Source organism: Neofelis nebulosa, chromosome 9 (genome assembly GCF_028018385.1).
Source record: "Neofelis nebulosa isolate mNeoNeb1 chromosome 9, mNeoNeb1.pri, whole genome shotgun sequence".
Lineage (NCBI taxonomy): Eukaryota > Metazoa > Chordata > Mammalia > Carnivora > Felidae > Neofelis > Neofelis nebulosa.
In genome coordinates, this window is record NC_080790.1 from 15,216,349 (window position 1) to 15,243,002 (window position 26,654).

Genomic DNA, 26,654 nt, shown 5'->3' on the forward strand with positions numbered 1-26,654 from the left:
TATTAGCATGCTGATAAAATATATATTGAAGAAAACATATCTTTAATTTTTTAAGAGTCTGTTTTTCATTAGCTTATCTTGATAGTTTAAGTTAATCATTATTTTCAACCATATATGATTTAGATATTATGTCATTAATTCATGTATAGTCCATCTGAGTAATGATTGTGGTTTTCTACTTTACAAATTCATCTACTTCACCAAGAAACCAAGAGAGTCAAATTCCATGCAACATCTGGTTTCCATTGAATGTAATTGCCATTTGCAGAGTTATAATCATGTGTTATTGTAAGGACCACGGTGTCAATCACTTCCCTAATGGGGAAAATTCAATGTCTAAATACCTGGGAGAACAAGAAGCTGACTTAAACAGGTGCATTCAGACACTGGGTTTTAAGTAGAATTCTAGCCTACCCATTTAAATAAATCATTTTAAGGAGAAACAATATTCTTTCCATCCCCTGTAGCAAGGGAAAGCATAATACCCAGGGCCTCAATCTCCCATGCTCAGTTCCAGTACTATATCACATTTAATCTTTTTTAAAATGTACAAATATGTCCGTATCGTACTGACTCCTCATGTGGCGTGCACTTGGTGGGAACCCCTCAAGGCCAGGCAGGAGTTTTGAAGACTTTCTGGGGATGAGGGCATCTTCTGTTCTTCCTGCCTTACATGAACTCAGTCATCTCTTTTATAACGCAAACAGGCTAAGCTCGATGTAAAGAAAATATTAAGGGCTCAAAACTACCAAGGTTATTATAGTCCTTTCTAGCTCAAGGGGTTTTTGCTGGGATAATCACGTAAGAGGTTAAAAAATCATAAGGCGCTGTGTTCTCATGTGCAATATGTAAGCACTTTATGGCAAAAAGTGAATCACATCTCCGTGACCTCAATCCCCATTGTGTTCCTAAGCCAAGCCTTGTTTGAACTGGTAAACGTTTGGCCACTTCACTGAGAGAACATTTCTGAAGGCAAAAATAACATGCCAGGAATTGTGCTGGACATTAAGGATGCAAAGATGAATAGGACAGAATCTAGAGCACAGGTAACATGGTAACATGCAGTAGAAATGGGCCCATGTGTCATGGCAGCAGAGCAGGGTCATTTTATCCCACCTGATTGAGGAGGATCAGGGAGTCCAAGAAGACGTCCTGGAGGAGGTAAGAGCTGAGCCAGGTCTTAAAGGATAAGCAGGAGTGGAAGGCTTCCTGTATGTGAGCTGTAATAAAGACATGTGATTTTAGCTGCTGCTGCTAATGAAATGTTTATGGGAATAAACTTCATGATTCAATACAAACACTGTATAAAGGTAATTTACAATCCCTTTCAGTTCATTCATTCACATACTTATACAGAGGCTAGTTACTAACCTACTCACTGAACCTACTCTTCTCATGTATAAGGACTTAGGATGCAGAACAGAAGCAGTTTCTATTATCTTTGGCATTATCATTACCATAAAACCATCTTAGGTCTGAGGAACACTCTGCAATCCACAAAAGACTTTCGAAGACGTTTTATTTTCTTATTATAATAGGGAAGGAAGCGCAAACAACAGATGAACTCCATTGCAATTCACAGATCTTAAAAGGTCACGGGTGAAGAAAGGCCTAGAACCCGGGTCTTTAACTTCCATTCTAAGACTAATTGGCTTAAAACGTGCAGCCTCACCTCGATGAGGAAGTAGGAAGGGAAACCTTAGCACCTGGCCCATCGTTAATGTTCGCCGTAACTGAACAGATGAACACATTCCCAGCTCTTAATTAGACATGCATACGGAGAAGGCTCATATACAGAAACTCCAAACCAGAGCTGACATTCTGCACCATTTCTACTGGGGTCTATCATGCGCTTCGAGACCATATTGACGGCACTGTTACTCTCACGCTTTTCCTTCTTTTCAAGCAACTAGTCGAAGGGTTCCACATCCCTGAGGCACTTCCAGACTCTCAGCTGGTGAAATAACCCAGAAATGCTTGCAAGGATGGCCTGATGAGGCAAGCTGCAATGAATGAGTGCTTGTAAATAAACATGAGGATAATTAATAAGTGGCAATGTCAATAAAATTAAAAAACTTCCAAAACAGGAAGGTAAGGATTAGAGAGCCAGTGTAAGTGAGTGGCACTGGATTAAGACCAGGGATCCTGGCCCATGGGTTGTTTGTTTAGCCCCTATGAGCCCCGGGTGTTATCATCTGCTCAGCCCCTCCCCCCACACCCCAAAAGCTTGTTGCAAGAATCGACAGAAATATCTAATATAAAGCTGTGCAAATTATAAATAGTGAGCAAATTCAGGAAGTTGTCATTATCCCTGACAAATTGAGAGGTGCTTCCCTTTCCACCCAAGGCTGCCAGATACTGGTTTATAGTAATAACATCTGTCCGGCGGAGGCCCCACTGAAGATCATAAGACCCACGGAGGCAGGAATCCGGTTTCTAGGTTCTCTGAAGTGCAGATGAGGGCTCTTTCTCCGAAAACTCCTGTTGCTTTTTTGGTTTTAGTTTTTAGTTTCTTTTTTTTGTTTGTTTCTTTCTTTGTTTAGGAGAGAGATAATGACTGAATTCCAAGGGACTTTAAGGCTCCTTGAGTCTACAGCTTCCAGAATGCCTAGGTGCTGGCTATAACTCGCAGAGTCCCATACTGCGACATGGCAGAGCACATGACATTCAGAAGATTCCCCCGACATTGTATCCCAAAGCTTCTCAGAAGGCAGCCAGTGGGAGGCTTTTCAGCCTCAGGATTAACGACTGGCTCTCTTTGTTGGAATTGCTGGGAGAATCCGTGCTCAAACACGCGTGTGCACATGACGGCAGTTCACAACAGGTAATGACACGGATAACAAAAGGCCTCTTGAAGGCGCTCGGTCCCCAGAAATTCCTCAGAGTATAAAAGAAGGCAAAGTGACAGACAGTTATATCGGTGTCACCTACGGAAAAGAATCTCCTCCAGGATTAGTTGTCAGGACAGCTGAGGATCAGCTCCAAGGCACACCAATCATCAGTTGTGGGGGACGTAGGTTAAGTTCCTGGCCTTTTCTTGGCCTCAACTTGCAGACCAATACAATGGGGGCAATATTTCTTGCTGTTATACTTTATGGAATAATTATAATAATTAAATATGAAAATTAATCATAAACTCCAAAGTGTTATATTCATTATAGTCAGTAGATCAACAAATGTGTATATACAACATGCCCTATCACCAAGCGTTCATAGATGGCTCTACATCGTATAATAAGAGCTGATGTTCACTGCACACTTGCCACATGCTTGCACTGTGCCCGGCTGGTCACAGGTTTTCACCCGTCTAATTCTCACAACGGACCGATGTGGGCACCACTACTGTCTCATATTATCCAGGCCCAGATTGCTTACGTAAAAAGTAGCACAGCTCACAAATAGTACAGCCAGGTTTGGACCCAGGAAATTAGCTCCAGCGCCTGTGTCCTCAACCACTATGCTATATGGCCTCTCCTGTATACAGGACAAGACACACAACCACGTGCATTTTTAAACTCTCTGTCTTGAAACAACTTCAGACCTATGGAAAAGTTGCAAGAATAGTACAAAGATTTTCCTAAATATTTTCCACCAAGATTCACCAAATGTTAACACGTTAGCATATTTGCTTTATCATTCTCCCCCCCATACATTCACGTATTTACATTTTTCTAAACCCTTGGAGAGTTAAGTTGTAGACATGAGGCCTCTTTATGTCTAAATACCTCTGTACATTTCCTACAAACAAGGACATTCCCTTATACAACTCCAATATAATTACTACAATCAGAAGTTAACATTGGTACCGTATTATGGCCTGCATTTGAGATCGTATTCACATTCGGCTAATTATCTCAGTAGTATCCTTTATAACAACAGCTTTGTGGGTGTTTTTTTTTTCTTAATTTTTTTGCCCCAGATCCCATTGAGGATCACATGTTGCCTGACCTTCACATTTTTTAAGGCAACTGAATTCAGTCTTTTCTTGTGTTTTCCCCTGATTAGATTCAGGTTATGCATTTTTGGCCAGCATACCACAGAAGTGATGATGTGTCCTTCTCGGTGCATCATATCAGGAAGCATATGATATCTATTTGTCCCATTACTGGTGATGTAAAAACACATATATCTTTAAACCATAGCCCTTACCCCGTAACACATCTCCCCAGCTGCCCAGGGAGCTCCCTAAGGGTGGGGCAGGGCCTGATCCGTGTGCGCATTCTCCACCACACCCTGCATGGGCTATATACTCAGTCTGTGCTCAGTTTTCTCATTTCTGACTCAGTCTTTCCTGGTGATTCTTTCATGGTCACTCCCTATAACGACAGAGTCAAGGACCAGCCTACCTGTTTCCTCCTTCATTCATTCTACAGGTGAACTCAATATAAGGAGCACCTTTTCCAAGTCAGGCCCTGACCCAGATGCTGGGGAATACAGGGATAAACGAAATACAGCCCTGTGGCCCTCGGGAGATGGCACTTGCCCACACAATCACCAGAAGGAAGACAATGACACATTCACCCCTCCTCCACCGGCGAGCTCTCTCCCTCCTCTCGTCCCTGTCCTTCACCTCCGCAGTCACACCTTCTTTCCCAAAAATCAGGGTCCTGCTATTGTGTCATGAATCACTCAGCATCAAGTGTCAGAAGCTTCTAATAAGTTAATGTGTTTCCTTCCTGTTGCATGTTTGGTATTATCAACAATTTCTCAGAAACGAGATCTTACCCAAAGAAGAGATTTCTTGTGGTGAGAATGCCAGGAGGGAAGAAGGTTTCTGGCCAGCAGTGCCATTCATGACACCCCATGCCTCATGCCATAGTGGGTGTCCCCTGCCTTATTGTTCTGTGAGCATGACCCCTATAAAGAACTCAGCCCCCAATCACCCTGTGGGATGGAGAGGTCCCAATATAGACATCATGCCTGTGCTCTCCAAGGAACAGCTAAATAAGGCAGAAAAGGAAGAAATGGGACCGACACCATCTTTATGCCACCAAAAATGTCTTTGGTTTGTCCCTTGGACTTAATTAGAAAATGCAGAATCAAATCACCTATTCATTTGTTGAAAAGCTGGTCCTGTAAAGTGCCACGCTCAAGGTGATCCAGGGAGGATGCAAGGAAATCATGCTCCTGCCCTTTTGGAGTTAGCCAGCACATGCAGTAGGCGTCCAGCAAACCTATCAACATGTCACTGCCCACTGATATGTCATAATAGCCTTTGACAAGTGCACGTTACCGTCCACTCAAGAGCTGGTGATTAAAGAGAAAAAGCAACACAAAGTGCTGCTTTCAAAGAAAGTGGTCTTACTCTCTGGGGGCGGGGCACATGCTGAGCCCCCAGCAGCTGTGCAGACAGACAGGAGGCCGGACCAGCAGGGTTAAGAGCACGGGCTCTGGAGTTCAAGGGCCTGGACTGTGGTGCCAGCTCTAACGCTTGCAAGCTGGGGACTGCAGATAAATTATTTAGCTGAGCTAGCTGAATTGCCCTCCCTGTAAAACTCCAGTCTTAACAAAACCTTTCTCATAATGTTCTGAGGACTGAGCTAGATAATTCTCTAAGTTGTCTAGCTGTGCTACCAGACAGATAATAAATCCTCAAGAACTGATAGCTATACTTGGATGCCTTAGGCTTTCTGGGGCTGGGGGCCTCAGTATAATGTGTATCTACTCCACCTCTACGTGGGCCCCGTATTTCTAAACAACAGGGCAGCAAGGGGAAATCTTCTATAAAACTCTACTGATATGTTTTTATAGAAGCCTATGAAAATCTGTATAAATTCTGTATATCTATAGAATATTCTAGATATCTATAGACATTTGAAATTTCCATATCAAAGATGGGGGAGGGGGCAATGCTCCCTGATGTCAAAGGTCCCAAAGGAATCCTCCTGAAGAGCTCCCTTTATAAGGTGCTACAAACTTCCAGAAGATAAGTGCCCAGGACTCTGCTGGAATCTCTGTGCCCTTCACTGCTAAAAAGGAATCTCTCTGATTGCCTCCGTATTCGAACTTTAGTAATGGAGGCAACTTTGTCGCTTTTTTCCTCCACCTTATGCATTTAGTACTTTCTAAAAAGTTTGTATCTTGCCTCTTTTTCACTTGTTTCTAGGTAGCTTTCTTTTCTTTTTTTCTTTTTTGTTTTTTTTTTAACATTTGTTTTTGACAGACAGAGAGTGACCAGGGGAGGCGCAGAGAGAGAGGGAGACACAGAATCCGAAGCAGGCTCCAGGCTCTGAGCTGTCAGCACTGAGCCCACCACGGGGCTTGAACCCATGAAGCGTGAGATTGTGACCTGAGCCAAAGTTGGACACTTAACTGACTGAGCCACCCAGGCGCCCCATAGGTAGCTTTATTTGCAATTGTTAGTGTATCTTTTGACTTCTGACATTTCTTCACATTTTAACTTCTATCTAAACTTACATGTACTGAGGTCACTTTTACTTTTGGCCTCTCAGCTTTTCAGGTTTACTTTTTATACTGTTGTTTCTCCAAATCTCTTCATATTTGTTTACTTATATTTTTGTTTTGCCAAAATTTCTTAGCTTTTATTATCTTTATTTGAACCATGTTTGTATCTTCTCTTTTTATAATAATGCTATTTTTAAGTATTCCAACATTACATTTCTTATCGTTCTAAATGTAAAGTCTGTCTTCCCTCTCTTACTTGATTCCTTAAGTCTTTCATTTCTACAATTTCTGGATTTTACCATTTGCCCTGTGGTTTTTATCTCCTTTAAACAGTTTGATGTTCTCATTGACCGAGAACATCAGGCAGAAATCTTCACCTTGTTGGAGGGGTCACAGTCATATTCCAGAGTGATTCAATATCTTTGCCCCATCTGCTTCCCCCACAGCTGTCCCTCTGGAGCCCCTTAATTGGATTTCTGGCAATTTTTAAGTCAGTAATAAAAATTTTAACTCATAATCTTAGTGTGTGAAAACCTCAAGTTTAAATCCCTTCTTCAGAACAACAGTGAATGTAGTCTGGTGTTCATCACACACAGCTTACTCCTCCCACGTTAGAGGGGGTCACAGCCCAGCCTGGAATCACCCCTAGCCAACTCTGGGAAATCCAGCGAGCCAGGTGAGCGGTGAGCTACCCACCAGGCAGGAGTGCTGAGAGAAGAGCGGGTTCCTGAATCTTTCTTGTCCTTGCCGCCAGACCAAGCGCCCCAGTCAGAGGGCTCTGACTGCTCTAGAAAGTTTTGGCACAGCCTGAAACCCCAGAGGAGAATACACTCGCCTGGAGGAAGGCCATTCTGGCTCAGGGACTAGATATTATAACTTTGTCTCCATCTCAAAATAGAAACACCAGTTCCAATATGGACTGAAATTGGGCAGGACGGGATATGCCTTGTCTAAGTCACCACTCGTTGCATGCAAATGATCGATCGGAGTAGCAAATGAATCAATTGAAAGAATTATTTTAATCTGAACAATGTTTTTTAAGGCTTTCAATACCCTTTCACATTCCCTATTTCATATAATCCTCGTAGGGGAAGAGTGAACTCAAACGATCAATTAATAGATCCAAGGACTCATGGTTAGTGGCAGGTTCAGAACTGGAAGCCGTGTGTCCTGCCCCTTTCCCAGACTTCTTCCCCCATCAGAATACCTGTTACCGTTACTCAGCAAGAACCTCCACCCCAAAAGAGGAATGTGTCTGTCTGCACAGTATTATCAGGGGGGCCAGGGCCCACCTGGTGACTGGCTGCTGAAATCATCTTCTTCCTTAAGGAGAGATCAGGGGGCACAGTGACTTTGCATTCTCAAGGGCAACTGACTAACAGTAGATTCTTCCTGGAGAGTAGAGCTGACAAAGGCAAGGGCAACAAGGGAGAATATGGGGACTGAACCCCAGTGTGATATAGAGATATCAAGCAAGCCTGGGAATATAGAAGCCAAATAGCGCCCTTCCACCCACCAAAGGTCTCCCCACCAAGCTCTTCTGCCCATCAGAACCTGACTCCTATTGCTTATAACGCTCCATGATGAGCCACAGCTTTTATATTTCAGTGGACTTAACTTTCCAAACCTGGCCTTTAAACAATGTACCTGTGTCCTGTATCAGAGGCAAAACTTTGCCTCGGGGCTCCAGGTCACCGAACATGTATAATGTTGATTGAACCATTTTGTGGAACAAACAAATTAACTTCCTGACTGAAAAATACAACCTTTCTTATTACCAACGAGTAAATCCCAAGTGTGAGATTTATCTCTAATAGTCTATCAGGGAAAAAAAAATCTGAACTCAATACCCTTTTGCCTATTGAATATCACTAATCCTGTGCAATCCCTCTTCGGTAACCTCGCTTGTCTGCAGGCTGACTCAAGCTTGTTAAAACTAACCCATTTTTCTTCTATGAAAGATGTAATCAGTAGTAAGGAAACTAGAACTTCGAGGATCCTGCTAATCAATCTATGTTCCACAAATGAAAACACTCCCCAATTGGTAATTAGTTTTCAATGATGAAGTAATTAAATATTTCACTCCAAATTCCCTCTGCTCCACATCTGCGGCTTTGTGAATGTTGCATTTTCCAAGCCCCTGTGTGCAATCTTGCTTTATTTATGGCGGGGCCTTTGTAAGTTTTATGAAATTCTATTGAAACCACACAAAGGCACGGGGAGACCTGACAAGTTAAGTGTTGAACTTGATTACACAGTCAGTCAAGCCAGGTAAAGCAGAGACACCTGATCTGCACTTGGCCTAGCGTTATCAAGAAAACATGATTATATAGTTCAGGATAGTTTTAAGAGTTCAAGACAGAAAAGTGGAAGCCAAATGTTCTCTTATTTAACCTTGACGAGGAGCTTTGGGGAATGAGAGATGAGCCTGAGTTTTCCAAGCATATGTCTGTCTCCATTTGCTCCCACCCTACTGGCTCTTCTGGTCTTCTACTACGGAGATGCAGCATTTAGAGCTAATGCAGGAGTGAAAAATGCCAATGCCACATCAATTCAAAAGTGCACTTTTAGTTACCTGACCAAGGTGGAGTAAGATATGTCACTAAAGGCCATTTTTTAAAACTTAACATTTCATCAAATAATCGGCTATTGTAAATATGCATGTCAGAAGTTGAAACCGAAAGTTTTTGTGAAGAAATGTTTAGTCTTTCTCTTCATATGCTTGGTCAGCTGTCAACTGGTTACTAGAAGGCGGCAGGAGAGGATCTGGAATGAGGAGTGTCCCCTCTCCATCCTCAAGCCTCCAGGGCCAGACGCACTGGTTGGATGAAATTCCCCGTCCTGTCTCAAATTCACACTCCACTCACTTACCTCTGGAAAATTGCCATTAGCAACAGGTAATCATGCGTGTTTTCAAGGTTTCCCGTCATGATTTAAACACCTCAAGTTTTATCATTTTCAACAGCAGCCACAATTTCCTGTCCCTAAGGAATTCTCAGCTCAGCAGGTTTGGGGGAAGGAAGAGCAGCCTCAAATGAAGACGTGCTCTTTCAGAAGGTCAGGGAGAATGTAAGTAATGTGCTTTGTCCCAGGGGAAATTCTAACTAACCAGGTAGAGAACAAATGAGAACGGGTGAGATGAGCAGCCCATCTCCATAAAGAAAAAAAAAAAAACAACAGAGTTTAAGAGCCAGTAGCAGCACAGAGTTAGTGGAAAGAATCTCAGACTGGGTATCAGAAAGCCTGGATTTTAATCCTGGATCTAGCACTCAACAGCCACATAACCTGATAGCAAAAAGGGGACTGGTTTTAGGTTCTTCCAGGTCCTTCTCACACTGACATGCTGTATTTTCAGGAAGTTCAGCGATTCCTGATCATTGGCAAGTAATCCCTGACAGCATTCTCCCCTAAGTCCCATGACAGCCTATTTTAAGGTACAGCGTAAAGAGTCCAGGGGCACTTGGGTGGCTCAGTTGGCTAAGCATCCGACTTTTGGTTTCAGCTCAGGTCATGATCTCATGGTCTGTGAATTCTGTGAATTCAAGCACCACTTTGGTCTCTGCAGTGACAGTGCAGAGCCTGCTTGGGATTCTCTCTCTTCCCGGCTCTCTGCCCTTCCCCCACCCATGCTGTCTCTCGAAATAAATAAATAAATAAGTAAATAAATAAATAAATAAATAATAAAATACATAAATGTAAAGAGTCGGCACTGAAGCTCTTCTCCTTAACAGAAGGATGACCTAATACAGGTCTCTTGACCCAGCGATTTCTTCATCTGCAAGTGAGATGTGAAAGTTTCATGAGAAACTTAGGATCAGTGAGATAAAGTATGTGCAGACACTTTATAAACAGTAAAGACCCATACAAATACTTGTCTTTTTTTTTTCCTGTCTTATCAAATGTAAATGTCATAAAATCCACTGTCCACTAGGCTACCTGCCTATCTAGCCAGCAAGCCTGGTGTTAATAGTAGGAGACAAGGTGAACCCCAAGGCCTGATTTGGGGTGATCTTGTGTGTCATTTGACATATGATTTATAAATGATGTGAGAAAAGAAGCCTAGAGACAGGTCTTGTCTTTCATTTGTAGGAATATGCATTTAACTTCTGAAAAATGAGTCCAGCACCTCTTGAATCAAGGACAGGAAAGAAAAAAAAAAACCCACATTCTATGAATATATTGGAGGGGAAGGTTCAGAAAATGGAATTTAACATACGCTTCTATCTGCAATGGAAAGTGGAGATTTGCAGGACTTAAAAATGTTTTGAACAATTCATGATGAAATGCTATTACATAATTTTCAAATTCTCTGAAGGGCACCTGGGTGGCTCAGTCAGTTAAGGAGCCGACTCAATTTGGGCTCAAGTCATGATCTTGAGGTTTGTGAGATTTTGCCCCAAATTGGCTCTGGGCTGATAGCATGGAAGCTGCCTGGCATTCTCTCTCTCCCTCTCTCTCTCTGCCCCTCTCCAGCTTGCGCACATGCTTGCTCTCTCTCTCCCTCAAAAATAAATAAAGTTAAAAAAAGTCAAAATTCTTTCATGAGTGGGTCATATAGCAGCATCAGCTCAGCTTAAGAATTTAGTTATGTTCGGTTAATAGGTGCAGGCACAATGCCTCACAAAATTGCAGAATTTGCCATTTTACTAGTCTGAAAGATTACCAACAGTCTGGGGCCAAAAGGGCAAAGAAATAGGAAAGGTTCTGCTTTTGAACAGCACTCCTAAAGTACATGGTCAACAACAAGTCAGGTGACACGGATACTAATCTAAGAGATCATTAAATTTTAAAATGTTTTCACTCTAGCTTCATGAATCTATAAATATTAGTAACTATGCTCGATTAATAACACTTGTCAGTATTGCTGAGAAAGAAATAGTTAGAAAAATACCATTTGTTCTGCAAAAGAAAAAGTACCAAAATAAACTATCAGAGGCACAATAAATATTTATAAAGTGATAAAAGTCAACACGTGGTACATTTGTAACAGGTATGATATTAAAGGAACACAATGTCGCCTTGTGACCTGAGGGGTGTTGCTGCAATGAGAGAAAACTAGGAAAACAAGACTTCTGTCTTCCTCATCATCATGGGGTTCTGATAATGCTTTGCTCACAGAGAATTCTCTCCTGTAAACATGTGAATTTCACATTAAACCATGCTATCAGATGGCAATCCTAATTAAACCCATGCACCACAGTTATTATGAAGAAACCGAATCAGAATACAACTCTGTGTTGTTTTACAAAAAAATTATTTCAGATACCTAAAGGAAGAATTTTAAAGAGGTCATGAGCTAATAAAGGAAGACCTGAAAAACTTCCTGGGGTGGGGTGGTGAAGGAGAGGAATAAGTTCCACTTTGCAGATTTGTGTAAGGGTAACTATCAGCTTCAGGAAAGTGCTTAATTAACTGACACTTGAATACGCTTAATCTACAATTGCAAAGTCCCCACAAAAATTCACCAACAGGCACTTAAAAGGTTTATGGATTCAAAGCAAAAAATCCAACTTTGGAAAAGCAAAGTTAAAAATGGTTTATTGACAATGTATAATTAATATTTCAGTTCGCATACAAAAGACTAAGGATCACTAAGACTAGTAGAGCAACATTTGTGAAAATCATCATTTTGCAATAATTTATATGAAGAATTCATAGGGATTTGAAATCCCATTACATTATCATAAGAAATTTCAACATTGCGTCTACCACTGAAAAAAGGAAAGAGAAACAGGTTAGATGGAAAGAATGGATCATCCCCTCGATGTGCTAATTTCATCTTTAAAGAGGCTGAATCACCTATTTTTCAGTTAACAGAAAGAAAGCATTTCTATCCACTGGAGGACGATAAACTAACGTGCAAGCTCTTCTGCTATTTGCTAGAACACTGAGCAAGCATTATTTCTTTGAGAATTTGTGTGAATATCACTTATCTTAAATGGTGACCATCAGGACTTTTAAAAGATAATTAAAAAGTATTGATGAGGGTTTGTGCATCACCATTTCAAGCATAAAACATATTTTTTAAAATTTATGCTCAAAGAAGTTAAAAATAATAAAATGCATTTGTTATGTTTTCCCTAACAATTCATGTGTTAATATTCTTTCCATACTTACATAATACAAAGATAATACAGTAAATGTTTTCTCCAGACCCCACTAGATGCCTCCAATTCTTGTCCGAGCTATTCCATACACATATTTTCATTTCCTGGGTGTTCCATATTATGATGGTCAATTTTACATGTCAATTTCATTGTGCCACAGGGTATTCAGATTTAAACCGTATTTCTGAGTGTGTCTGTGACAGTGTTTCTGGATGAGATTAGCACTGAAATCAGTGGATGCCGTAAAGTAGGTTGGCTTTTCCAACGGGGGCGGGTCCTGTCCAATCCCTCGAGAACCTGAGCAGAATAAAAACAGGACAGCTGCTCTCTGTGTTAAACACTAGTAAAGCCCAAACGTGAAGGGACAGCTGAATGCTCAGTGTAGTTAGAGAGATGGAAAGTGTGGGCTCAAATCCTGGCCTCACCACATATTAGCTATGTGATCTTGAACAAGTTACTTTGCCTGTCTGTGGCTGAGTTTCCTTTTTGTAAAACATGGATAAAAACTATCCCTACCTTGTATGGTTGTTGGGAGAGTTAAATAATGCTCGTTATACACCAGTACTTGGTAATGCTTTAAAAATATTGTTCTTCCCTCTTTCTCCTTGGCTAATAAGTTTAACTTTCAGTTATTGTGTCATGAATTAACAAAAGGCAAAGACCCCAACCACCTATTGTAGCAACTGGTCTCCTGATAACCATACCCTGAGCCCACAGAGTATGTCTTCCACACAACACACAACCCTGGAAGGACTTAGGACTCAGGCCAGAAACGCTGTAAGGCTAGAGGCACTGAGGAACATAATGGTCTCGTGGCTGTTTATGACTGTAATGTCACCCTAGGACTTGAGATCCTCGGAAAAGGGTGATCTGGGATTTAGGTGTGCACCCCAAAGCACCCTCACAGGATTGACATAGCAGAGAAGAAAGCAGTGTCACACAGGATCAGGCCTGGAGAGAATAACTCCCTTTATTCTCCAACACAATGAGTTTCTAATATGATGGACAGATTAATATTATTAATTTTGGCAAATCCACAGCCCACCAACCCCTTGAGGGTAGAGAATGGGACTTGTTGATTTGGAGAGTCTCCAAAAATAATTTCATGTGAGAAATATCTCTCTTGGAAGGTCCCTCCAGAGGAAGCATGCTAAATTAGAAACCGTAACCTGAAGGGATCATGTAACGGTACAGATGCTCTTGTTGGTTGAAAGGTCAGCGTGCCACGTCCGAAACGTGGACTCGTTTGGGGGACTAGAGTGTGGGGTAATGAAGTCTTGTCGTGAAGAGGCCATGTCTTGAGTAGGAAGATAGAAAGGCAGCTACAGACCACACCAACCTGGATAAGAAGCTGGGCTTCAGCTGCAAAGAAGTTCACCCACAGGACCTGTGAGGAGGGGTGTGTATGAGGACCTTGCGCATGTCTTAAAAAAGAGAAGCTTCCAGGGAAACAAGCAGGCATTGTGAGTTCTGTGGGATAAGATTTCAGAGTTTCTTCTAACCCACACATGGAGACCAGAGGACAGACCCTCGCCTGCTCCCTGAGAAAACGCAGACCTTCAGCACAGCCAACCAAGGCTGGAATGAGCTGTCTGTCCTACACGGAAGCAGCTGCTCATCCTTAACAAACTCCGAAGGGCCAGAGAGGTCAGGAAATCTTAGAAGTAAGAGATGGAAAGCATCCAAGAGGTCACCTTATTTATCCTCCTGACAGTTGGAGTGTTCTGTCCAATGCTCCTTGCCGCGTTTGATCTATCTCCCGGTTGAGAGTCCCCCTTAAGAGCCACATTCCCTCTGGAGACTCATGCTGTCAGGAAGCATTTCATGATTTCTGGCCTATTTTCTTCTCCTCTGACTTTCAACACTACAGGTCTAGTCTGGCGAGACCAGATGTTTGGTTGGAGGTTTGGGACTGAACCAAGGAAAAGAAGGTTGGGACCAGCCACGGAGCTCCGCGCATTTCAACGGCTCCCAACAACAGTGTGCACTTGGAGAGAGGCAAAATCTCTGGCAGGGAGGATCGCTGGGGGCAGGGCTTGTGTCACCTGGTGGAGGAGGTGGCTGCCAGGAGCTCAGGGAAATTTGACAGGTCTCTGCAGGACCCCTCTGCCTGTCACCAACCCCAGCCTCTCTCTTAATCCCTCTCTTCCTGCTATAATCCTACCTCCAGGAACTAATGTCCTTTATCTCACAGTGAAAGCCAAAGCTTAAAAAAGGAGACATGGGGGCTGATATTGGCACCCAAGAAAACACAGCCAATATCAGCTCCTTTCCAAAACCAGTTCTTGCTAGAACTGCATGCTGTAAACTCTGGGATGAAGAGATTATGTCTGTCTTGTTTATCATGATATAGCACACAGCAAAGCACCAAAAACATAGTAGATCTTCAATAAATATGTGTCCAACTGAATGGAAGTGAAGTAGGAGGCATCATACACATACAGGAGAAAGAGGCCCTTCACAAATCAATCTGCAGAAAGCAAATAGCCCAAATGTGTGGCTAAGATCTTTGAAGAAAACTTTTATTAACTTCATATTTTAATTATCCCAAGTGGCCCAGTAGAAAGGTGCCTTTGTTTATCATTTTGCGAAAGACACTGACATGCAACGGTCTACTGGGTGCTTGATTGTTGCATAGACCAAAATGAACCCATCATCTCTAACGCAGGACAGTATCAGCCCAGGAGACAAACTATCTGCCATTTACTAACTATATAACCTTGGGAAAGTTACTTAACTTCTCCGTGCCCTGGTTTCTTCATCTGTAAAACGGCATCATTGTACTTACCTTACGGAGCCATTATGAGATTAAGTGCTTAGGCCCATGTTTGTGCTAAACAAATGTTAACTCTGTTATTTCACCCCCACCCCGACCCCCATTTCTTCTCTTCTCCACATCTGCATTTCTTCTTGTGTTCTCTATTCTGGGAAATACTGTCACCATCCACCTAGGCACCAAGCCAGAAAACCCAGTGTCATCCTGCCCCACTCCTGCTCACTGTCTAATATCCATCCCCAACCCCCAATCAGTCTCCAAACTTCTAAAGTCTACTTTATTCGTATCTCTTGCCATCTTTCATCACTGGCTCTTAGTTAAGACCCAAAACTCTTCCAGGTCTGGGCATAGCCCTCTCCAATCTATCTTCACCAGTAGTTTCCAGTCGCCAAAACTACGACTTGCCCTTTAAAAATCTGTCAATTTCTTCTTGCTGTCCCCAGACTGACTTACACACTTCTCCTCTTACTAACACTCAGCACACAAATGGCTTCTAGTGCTCAGGACACTACTCTCTGCCCACCCCACTAGGCTGTGAGCTCCTTGAAAGCAGCACCACATCTTCCCCTATGATTCTCTGAAACTGAGAACAGGACCTGGCACACCACAGGCTCACATAGATGTTTGTTAGCTAGATGGAAGGATGGATGGATGGGAAAGCAGAAGCAGACCTCTCTCACTCTCTCCTCACACCAATGGAGACGGAGTCAAAGCCAAGATTTCCCAGCCGCCAGTGGAAATAAGATCCCACGGGGGGGAAAAATGGCTTTGTTAGAATCATCTCACTCAGGGGGCAGGTGGATATTGAGGAAGGCCTTTCACAGTTCGTTTCACATAGGAGACATTGGCAAAAACAGTCCCAACAAACAATGCAAACAGAACTGACACCAGGAAAGAGACCCAGACTATCATTAATTACCCTGTCACTTTAATTCATTGTATTCTAGCATACGCCAAACTAATTAGGTCTTATTTTGCAAACAAAAATTTCATGGCCTGCTACATGAAATTCTTCCCTAATAGGTAGCATCTGCCTCATTTATTCCATCCATTAATTTTGTAACCTTCTCCAAAGCAAACATCAGACTCATGTGATTTGATTCAGACAGAGATGAGCTATGCAGCCTGGTCTTAGTCCCTATGTCAGGCACTCTTCCTTGATGTGACTTCCCAGAGTCTAGACAGAAGACGGCTGGCGAGCCCAGTCCCTGGTAGGCTGTGTCTAAGTGAAGAGGGGCCCAACCATCCTCCCATGGAGCATGCATTCAGAACTCACCCACGTGCTGCAGTCAGAGATGAATTCTGTTACTGGGTATGAACTGGCATTAAACATCGTAGAAGCCCAGAAAAAAGGGAGGTACCAATGGGCTGGTCTAACCAGAGGCCTAGTTAATTCTCCTGTATAAGAGAGGACTGGAATAGGGACTTGAAGAATGATAGTACAAGAACAGCAAGAAGGTAGGGTAGTCTTTTTTAATTTTTTTGAGAAGGGTCTACAATAAAATCAAAAGACTGGGGGCACCTGGGTGGCTCAGTCAGTTAAGCTTCCAACATTGGCTCAGGTCATGATCTCACAGCTTGTGAGTTCAAGCCCCACCCACTGTTGGGCTCTATGCTAACAGCTCAGAGGCTGGAGCCTGCTTCAGATTCTGTGTCTCCCTCTCTCTCTGGCCCTGCCCCACTTGCGCTCTGTCTCTCAAAAATAAATAAACAGTAAAAAATAAAAATTAAAAAAAAAGACAACATGGAGAGTGGGAGCCATGCCTAGTTCTGGTATTTCCAAACTAGAAAGCCATTGCACCCATGCTGTGAGCAAATTTGAACAGCAACAATCATCACTGCTCAGAAAATTACCATTGTCACCAAATGCACTGAGCCCTTCACCACCACTATGTGACAAGGGATCAGATGGCAAAGTTGCCAAATAGGAAATGTGGCAAAACTTTCTGAGGGCACCTGGCACACCCAACTCTGTGCTTATCAAGCTACAGGGATACCGAGGGGCAGACAACCTAGTGCTTGGCTTTGGCAAAGAGGCAGCTCTCAGATATAAAGTAAAAATGTTGGGGCACCTGTGTGGCTCAGTCAGTCAAGCGTCTGACTTTGGCTCAGGTCATGATCTCACCGTTCGTGAGTTTGAGCCCCGTGTCGGGCTCTGTGCTGACAGCTTGGAGCCTGGAGCCTGCTTCAGATTCTGTGTCTCCCTTTCTCTCTCTCTCTCTGCCCCTCCCCTGCTTCTGCTCTGTCTCTCCCTTTCTCTGAAAAATAAATAAACATTAAAAAATTTTTTTTAAGTAAAAATGTTCAAAGGAATGGATCCCCGGCCCTAAAGTGTGTCTCACCCAGCCTTGGTATGTCCTTCTAGGTTTTCAGCAGGCTCTGCGAGAAAGCACAGAGGCTTTGCCTTTGTGTCTATGCAAACTGCCTTCAGCCTGGGTCTTTCTCATGACTGTGGGTGGGTGATGGGTTTGGGGGGGACATGGGAACCCCTGCTTCTTCTCCCAGTTAGCAGCATTTTCCATGGTGAGAAAGAAAGAGAAGGCTCCCTTCCCACTAGATTCATTCAGCACACCATGGATTTTCCCAATGCCTCCCTGATAGAATCCTGCTTTCTAGAAAGTGGTGCCCTTTGCCCTTCCAGTTCTCTGGCTTACATCATTTTGTTCCATGCCTGCTGACTCACCTGGCTGACTGCTTCTGCCTCAAGCACACAACTCACTGACTTGCTGCACCTGCCCTTCTCTGCCCTGCATCCCCCAGGAGCCCATCAGACAAGCATGCCTGCATAGTCGAAAGTACAGTGACTTCCACTCTAGGGGCACCTAGACCAAGGAGCCAGAGGACCCCATGATTCTATCTCTGCTGGCCAATCCTTGGGGGCCACGGGGGAGACATTCCTTATCATTGAGTTTCTGTTGCCCTCAGCACTCCCTTGGTAATGTACCTTCACGCTGGCTTTTGTTCTTCCCACAGGCTGCCCAGTCCTCAAGCCTGTTTCCTGGGATGACCTTCTAAACAAACTACCTTGCAAGTCCTTGTCTCAGGGTCTGCTTTCAAGGCAGAACCAATCCTTGCAGCTAAGACCCTGCTTCTGAGCTGTTGAATTAATATCATAGATGCAACTCTGCCTGTGGGCATGAATCACGTCTCTGTGAAAAGATCAGTCAGTCCCTGAGTGACAGACTGAAACTAGCCCAAATTCTACCAGTGATCCTTCCCAGATGGTCAACCTCTAGGGCTTGCCAGGTCTTTTGTTCTTCCCTAATAATAGCTTTTCTTTAAAAAAAAAAAAAATCAAAAGAAAAATAACTTTTTGGTGAGTTTTGCTTTGCTTTGATATCAAAAGCATGAAGAGCTGTATTAAATTTTTCTTTTTACAGGGCACCTGGGTGGCTCAGTCAGTTAAGTGTCTTACTCTTGGTTTCAGCTCAGGTCATGATCTCACGGTTCACGGGATCAAGACCTACATTGGGCTCTGTGCTGATAGTGCGGAGCCTGCTTGGGATTCTCTCTCCCCCTCACTCTTTATCCCTCCCCGGCTCATACCCGCTCTCTGTCTCTCTCTAAATAAATAAATAAACATTAAAAAAATTCTTTTTGCAAATATATGACAATCAAATGCATAGTATTTTGGGGCAAGCCACTACAATAATGATAGTTGTATCTGTGATGAAAAGCAAAAAGCTTAATGTGAAGTTTTATTTCAGAATAACAGGCAGTCTGCATGTCAGGAGGGCTGGATTCTACATCATCCAGACAGATGGGGCGCCTGGGTGGCGCAGTCAGTTAAGCGTCCGACTTCAGCCAGGTCACGATCTCGCGGTCCGTGAGTTCGAGCCCCGCGTCGGGCTCTGGGCTGATGGCTCGGAGCCTGGAGCCTGTTTCTGATTCTGTGTCTCCCTCTCTCTGCCCCTCCCCCGTTCATGCTCTGTCTGTCTCTCTCTGTCCCAAAAATAAATAAAAAACGTTGAAAAAAAAATTTTTTTTAAAGAAAAAAATTTTTTAAATAAATAAACATTAAAAAAATTCTTTTTGCAAATATATGACAATCAAATGCATAGTATTTTGGGGCAAGCCACTACAATAATGATAGTTGTGCCTGTGATGAAAAGCAAAAAGCTTAATGTGAAGTTTTATTTCAGAATAACAGGCAGTCTGCATGTCAGGAGGGCTGGATTCTACATCATCCAGACAGATTTTCACTCTGTGTGTACCTGGGCTTGTTCCGTTACAATTTCTGGTCCCTTGGTTTTCCATAGGTAATTCAAGAATAAAAGTGCTTGAGATGATATATGTGAGGACATGTAGGTGATTCTGAAGAAACACACTTCATGTTCATTGTTTTTAGAATTCCATGTCTTTGGAGTCAAACTGCAGCAATAGACACATTAGCAGCTGAATTGTATACACTCAATTATTCCATCAGCAAATATTAACTAAAAGCCAACTATGTGCCAGGCCCCCTTCTACGTGCTGGGTAGACGTGTATGTGAAATGTGAAGTAATTATAAGAAGACCCACATGAATCAGTAGAGGCAGAGACCCCAAGAACAGCAGGGCAACCTTCTTACTGACAACATTGAGCTCCAGCTCACAGTTTGAGCAAGTATGGTCAGTCTGTCTCTTTTAAAACATAGGAACATTTTCAAGCATGAAAAAGCAGAGACAGAGAGATGGAGAGATGATGGGGTTGGTGAGGGGACGTGGAGATTTTTTTCTGCTAGAACATCAGTCTATTTATATCATTTGTCAAAATCTTCTCATTCAATAACAAAATAAAACTCCGTGTCTGTTAAAGTATTGAGGGTAAATATCTAATATGTGTTGGATGGACACTGACCACCAGGCTAGGCAAAGGGTGACCAGGGGAAGACTCTAGAAGCCACATCATTTGAGGAGTGGCTGAGGGAAAGGTGGTTTACCTCGGGGGACAAAATTTAAAGGATACCAGCACCTGCTATGAAACATGTGGCATGATGTCACAAACAGCGGGAGATAATTAGTTGTGGTTCCAAAGCAAAGAATTAGAACCAATAGACAAGATGCACGGCACAGGAATTTTGGCAAAAGAGAAGGACAAATTCTCTAGTGATTAGAACAATCCAACGATGGGCATGGCATGGCTGCCCCACAGGTAGGGTAAGGCAGTGTTGCTCATGACCAGTATTGGCTGCTAGACTGTGGTTACTGGTCTGCTACCAGGCACATATAGAAACTGACAGCAGGCACTTAGAGACTTTTATAGCAACAGGCATTGTTGTGACGTCGAAGCATGGCTGCATCTGGCTGAACAGGAGACGTATTCTTGTCAGACTCCTCTGGTGAGCCGTGTGTGGCCTGAACTGCGTACTTGCCGTAAGCAGCTAGGACCATGTTACGAAGTGGCTACCTTAATGCTAACTTGTTGATCTGAAAGCGTTTTACAACCTAGAGTCCATTTCTTTCATCAATTAAAGACTATTTAATTTACCCATAACCTTCAGGATAAAATTGTTGCAAATGGCTACTGGGTAGAAGTTGAAGTTTTCAAACACAGTATCATTTTGAATAAAAGCTTAAATCAAACATCCTGAAGCAGCTGAAATTGTTTTTAATACCACTTTTCTTCCCACTAACCAAGCTCTGGTCTGCCTACTATGACCAATATTTAAACAAAACAGGAACAATTTAGACATACATCCCCTCTGAGAGTAATATTGTCGTCAATCCAACCTTCCTTAGATAAATTAGCAAGCAAGAAGCTCATTCGTTTGTTGCACTAAAGTGATCATACCTGGTGCCCCTTCAGACTTCATGTAGAGGGATTTGACATGGGGACTCCCCATTTGACTCAAAATGCATCATACTGCCATAGAATGGCACATATTTACTAGTGGGAAGGCAATTCTTTATGTTTATCACACAAAGGCACACCTGTAATAAACATGTCCGGTTTTTGTAATTCATTTTTCCAGGCTATATTTGTTTTGATGACATTTATTGAAACATAATTTTAGGTCTGTGAATTTAACAGTAAAAAGTTACAGCTTGTATTTTATATTTCTTATTTCTTCTTCCAGTAATTCGTCTTTACTGTATTTAGCAAATGTGGTGGTTTGCATTGGATTGGAGATTTAAAAAACTGGTCCAGGGGTGCCTGGGTGGCTCAGTTGGATAAGCATCCAACTTCAGCTCAGGTCGTAATCTCACAGTTGGTGAGTTCAAGCCCCGCATCAGGCTCTGTGCTGACAGCTCAGAGCCTGGATCCTGCTTCTGATTCTGTGTGTATCTCTCTCTCTCTCCCTTTCTCTCTTTGCCCCTCTCCTGCTTCTTCTTCTTCTTCTTCTTCTTCTTCTTCTTCTTCTTCTTCTTCTTCTTCTTCTTCTCTCTCTCTCTCTCTCTCAAAAATAAATAAAGATTTAAAAAATAAAAAAAAAAAAAACTGGTCCTTACCCACATAAAGAGAAGAACAGGCACAGATGTCCAACCAGAGCTGGAGGACCCACTGCTATGAGGCTATACTGGGAAAAGTTGCTTTGGGAGGTGGGGGACGCTAACTTATATGGCCCCTCGGTGCAGGGTCTTGACGTGGCAGGCCTTCAGGGTTAAATACTGACTCTGAACCCATGAACACTGTGTAAAGTGTCCACAACTGCAAATACCAAACCTATGAATGATATAATTTGCAAATTGACTTTTAAAAATACTACATAGTCCAGGGGAGGCAAGAGACATTATTGAATGCTCAAAACTATGTCAGATGAATAAGGCTTAATGGAAAGAGAGCTCTTTAGCCTTGAAAAGTCAAACAAAACGTCAATAATATGTCATCACTGTATTCAAAAAATCTTAAGGTTATCATGGCAGAAGTTATGAGAATTCTAAGAAGTATACTGAGATAATCGAAGTGGTAAAACCACAGGTACAAGGGGTGGAAAGGAAGATACTGATTCAAACAACAATTTCTCAACAATTTTAACTGCTCAGAAATGGAGAGAGAGCTACCTCATAAGGCAGTGAGTTTCCTGTCATTGTCACGCTCGTTCTAAGATGAGGGGCATCTGGAGCTGCAGAGATGTCTGCATATGGAAGAGCTTGCATTTTGTTGGGTTCTTAGCGATTTTTTCCAGGGAAAAAAGTGCTAAGCTTTTTGCCATGTAGTATTTTTATCCTAACCTCACAGCAAATCTGGAAAATAGGTGTCATTATCCCTGCTCTATAAATAAGAAATCAGAAGCTCTGAGTTGTTACATAATATAATCAGAGATATACAGAAATTGCAGGCAACAGGTGGCATCACTGGCTAGCTGACTCCATGCTCTAACCAGAATGTGACACTGTCACCGACTCTGAAAGTCTGTAATTTGATGGAACACCCCCCCGCAAAACATCAAATGTGATGAGAAACCTACAAAGAGAAGAAATATCTCCAAGATCAAAGTGACAGTTGTGTTGTTGTTGTTTTTTTTATTCCACATGCCATGAAATGCCGTTTGAAGTTTGGAGCTCTTCATTTTCTGAAGACTTCTAGAACACAGTGTGCAAATGCCTCCAGTCTTCTTTCCATTTGCTTCTTCCTATTCCACAACCTTCCCCCCTTCTCACCTCCAAGTATCCAGAACTCCCATGCTGCCTAGGATGGAACAGATCTCACTGGTGTCTTGAAGCCATTCTGGATGTCACCTCTTCCTCATTGTATTTTAAGAGAAATGGCTAGAGACAGAAATGTTTAGGCCAAAGGAAGGTACCACAATGATGGAACTTCTGGCACCATGAGAAAGATTCTTTTATACAGGAGATCTTTCCAGCATACCCAACCATACCACAGAGGGCACCACTGAGTGCCCTATGGTGAAGTTGGTCCTCCTCTTAAATAGTATCAATATAAGCACTTTTCAGCAATAATTTTCCTGGAAAATACAGATTCATCTACTTATTCTTTGGAGAAAGATTTGCAAGTACTCTTTCACAAGGAGAAGTGTGCTAAGTCCGATCATCACTTCTTTGATCCTTGTAGAAATAGGAACCGAGGTCCCAAGATTCTGACTCACCATCCAATGCCCTGACCCTGAGCAACCTAGCCCAGTCCTGGTTCTAAGCAAGTTGGCATTCTTCTGTTTGCTCTCTCCCCATTGTTTTTGATTTTGCACACCCTGAGTCATCTCTGCATATTCCACATGACCAGCTGGATAGCCAGTATCCAGCTCTGTGTCACTTGCCTTGATAGATGTGTGTCCACTTAAGCATCTGCTTGGGGCACCCGTTTCTCCACCCCAAGGAGGGCCAGCAACTCTCCATCTTCCCTTACTTATCTTCAGCACTCGGCCCATTGGGATGTTACTAGCAAAGCTTTTCCCTTTCTTGTAATGGATCTGTCTGAACATGTAACTCTATCCGTTTACTTCGGACAGCATTTTCAGCTCTGTGTAATCTCCAAACAGATAAATAATTTTCACTTGTGCATTCCAATGAGTTGGGGAAACATTCAGGGTTCAGAGGTATAGCTAGAAATATTTCCAGAAAGATGAGTCAAATAATGTTGGAGGTGACTGGGAAAGAGAAGAAAGGGTCCTGCCACACCACTCGTGAGCCAGCAGTCCTGATGTGCACTTCGGGGTCACTGTTTCCAGTTTGCAAGTCCTTGGCTGCTGAAATGAAATGTCTGTCTCTTTGTTCTGCTTCCCACTTTCTCCTCTTTCTCTTCCTCCTACTTCTCTCTCCTCTAATTTCCCACCTCCATGAAGGACATTGCCTATTGGCCACTGGTAACCCACTAAGCCTAGCTTAGTCTATTAGGAGATTCCTTTTCTGTAAGGAATCCCCTACATTTGCCAGAAGAGTGATTACTTTCTAACTAAGGGTGAATGTCCTCTTCTCCAAGGATATCAATGGGGAAATGGCCAGAGGGGACCCTTCACTTTTCTTCTTCACTTTCAGGAACAAAAAGTTTCCAAACTATCCAACAAAACTATTTTGAGACACCACTCATAGAAAGACATCCCAGTGTGGTCCAAAATAAATGGAGGATTTGCCTGTACAATAGCTTCAAGATGCCTTAAAGCTGTCAAAAATGGCAGAATGGTTGGACACTCATCAGAGAATTCAGTTCACCAAGCCCACAAACTGCAGAGCCTTAAAAACTGCAAGAGTAGAGGTGAATAGTTTGATTGACTTTGACTCCAAAAGTGAACAGGAGGAGAAGTGCCTCCCAGCCACGATGAGGTACGCAGAGCTCTGAAGAACAGGAACCAGCCTCGGAGCAGTGTTCTGACACAGGGTTGCTTTGCATCATCCAGGTCATTTGCAAAGCTTTAGCAGAAAGTATTTTTTGAGTGTGAGAAAACTGTAGAAACTATGCTTGTAACAAGCCGGACAGAGCTCACCTGTCTGTAGGGAACAGGGCACATTGGCTTCAGGACCAGGCCTGCTTCTGGAACCACAGCAGCACTCCTACATGAAGCCTTTGCTCCTTAACATTAGAAGCAACTCCAGTCTCAAGTGCCAGTTCAGCCACCTGACCAGAAGCCTCAAGCTCTCTCAAAGCCAAGACTCCCCAAGCTCTTCCCATCTCTATAGCCCCACACATTCTGCTTGTTCTCCTTCCTCTCTCTCCTCCCACCATTCTGGCTACTCTTTCCCCAGCCTCCTCCTCTCCTGCCCAGCCCTTACCTGTTCATGTTTTCAAGCCTCTCTCTGGCTCACTGCTTCTCTCAATCTTTATACCCTTCCTGGACAAACTCGCCCATTCTCATCGCTTAAACCCACACACTGAATTCTCCCAAATCCACAGCCCTAGGTTGGAACTCGAGCTCACTGTTCACCACTTCTGCACTTGCCAAGGGTCCTTCCTACCCTGCACATCCTGATTTCCTATTGTTTTTTTTCCTTTTTCTTTAATTTTTTATTTTTTTAAAAATACATCCAAATTAGTTAGCATATAGTGCAACAATGATTTCAGGAGTAGATTCCTTAGTGCCCCTTACCCATTTAGCCCATCCCCCCTCCCACAACCCCTCCAGTAACCCTGTTTGTTCTCCATATTTATGAGTCTCTTCTGTTTTGTCCCCGACCCTGTTTTTATATTATTTTTGTTTCCCTTCCCTTATGTTCATCTGTTTTGTCTCTTAAAGTCCTCATATGATTTCCTATTTTTTTAGCCCCTTCTGCTGAAATACCCCCACTGCCCCTTCAGTGTCTGACCTGGAAATTGTGCTGAGTCAAGAAGGCAGCGTGTTGAGGTGAAAAATGCATGGGCCTTGAAGGTAGGCAGGGTTCAAGTTCTTTCTCTACCATTGTGTGTCTCTGGATCACCAGTCTCTACTCTCGATTTCCTCATCTGGACAATGAGACCAGAGCTACACAGTTCATATGAGGATTAAATAAGGTAAGACACGTGAATTATTTTGCACAGGACTTCACTCACAATCGGCCTTGAACAAGTGGTACTAATATAATAATAACAACAACAATAACAATAATACAATAGCTGAAGCAGCAACCATAAAAACATGATAAGTGGGGATTGCCATGCCCCTCTGCCAGTGTCCTTCTTCCCCAGCCCAGGTTGGCCTGTCAGCCATCCCCAAAGCCTCTGCATCCTTCAGTCCTTGTGCCACTCAGGCCCCTCTCCACCTCATGTGTGCTCTCATAATTACACGAAATCTCTTTACTACCCCCAAGGAACCCCCACAGGAGGCAGGAAGTTCCAATAATAATAAAAAACCATCAGATGTGCACCAGGCAACAAACTTATTTCTCCACTGGCTTCTCAAAAAGCTTACTTTTGGACCCTCCTCTGCTCTCAGCTGCTTAGGTAGATCAGTACAGCCGCACTGGCTCAAGGGCCTTGGGAGTGGCGAGTGAAGCAAGGGGCCGTCAGTGGGGTTCAAAGAGGAAAACAGGACACGGCATAACTGAAGACAGCAGAGATGCTACCATAGGTTGCACATTCTGCCCTTGACTGTGGAGCCAAAGGCTCTTAAATGGACCTTGTTATCTACCTGCTATCAACCTCAAAGGGTAAGGATGTCCTACGAGCACCCTGATGTCCCTTAGAAACACAAAAGGAACGTCTATTATGACCTGATAGAAGCCTTTGGGGTCTCCATCCTTTCAGTTTGTAGGTATTTTCACTTCTTAATTTTTAACACCCATTGAAGGAACTATATTTCATAACTTTTCACCAACTTCTCTTTCTCACCTTCAGATAACGCCCCCTTCTTTCCAGAATTCCATGATTTAGTGAACAAAGACATGTTTGTTTTTAATTTTTAATATTTCTTTAATCCCCACAAAGACATGTTAATGCCATCCATGCCACTCATGCCCTCAGAGATGAGTCACACTCTCTACCACTGTTCCTCTTTTCAGTCAGAGGAGCCATACTC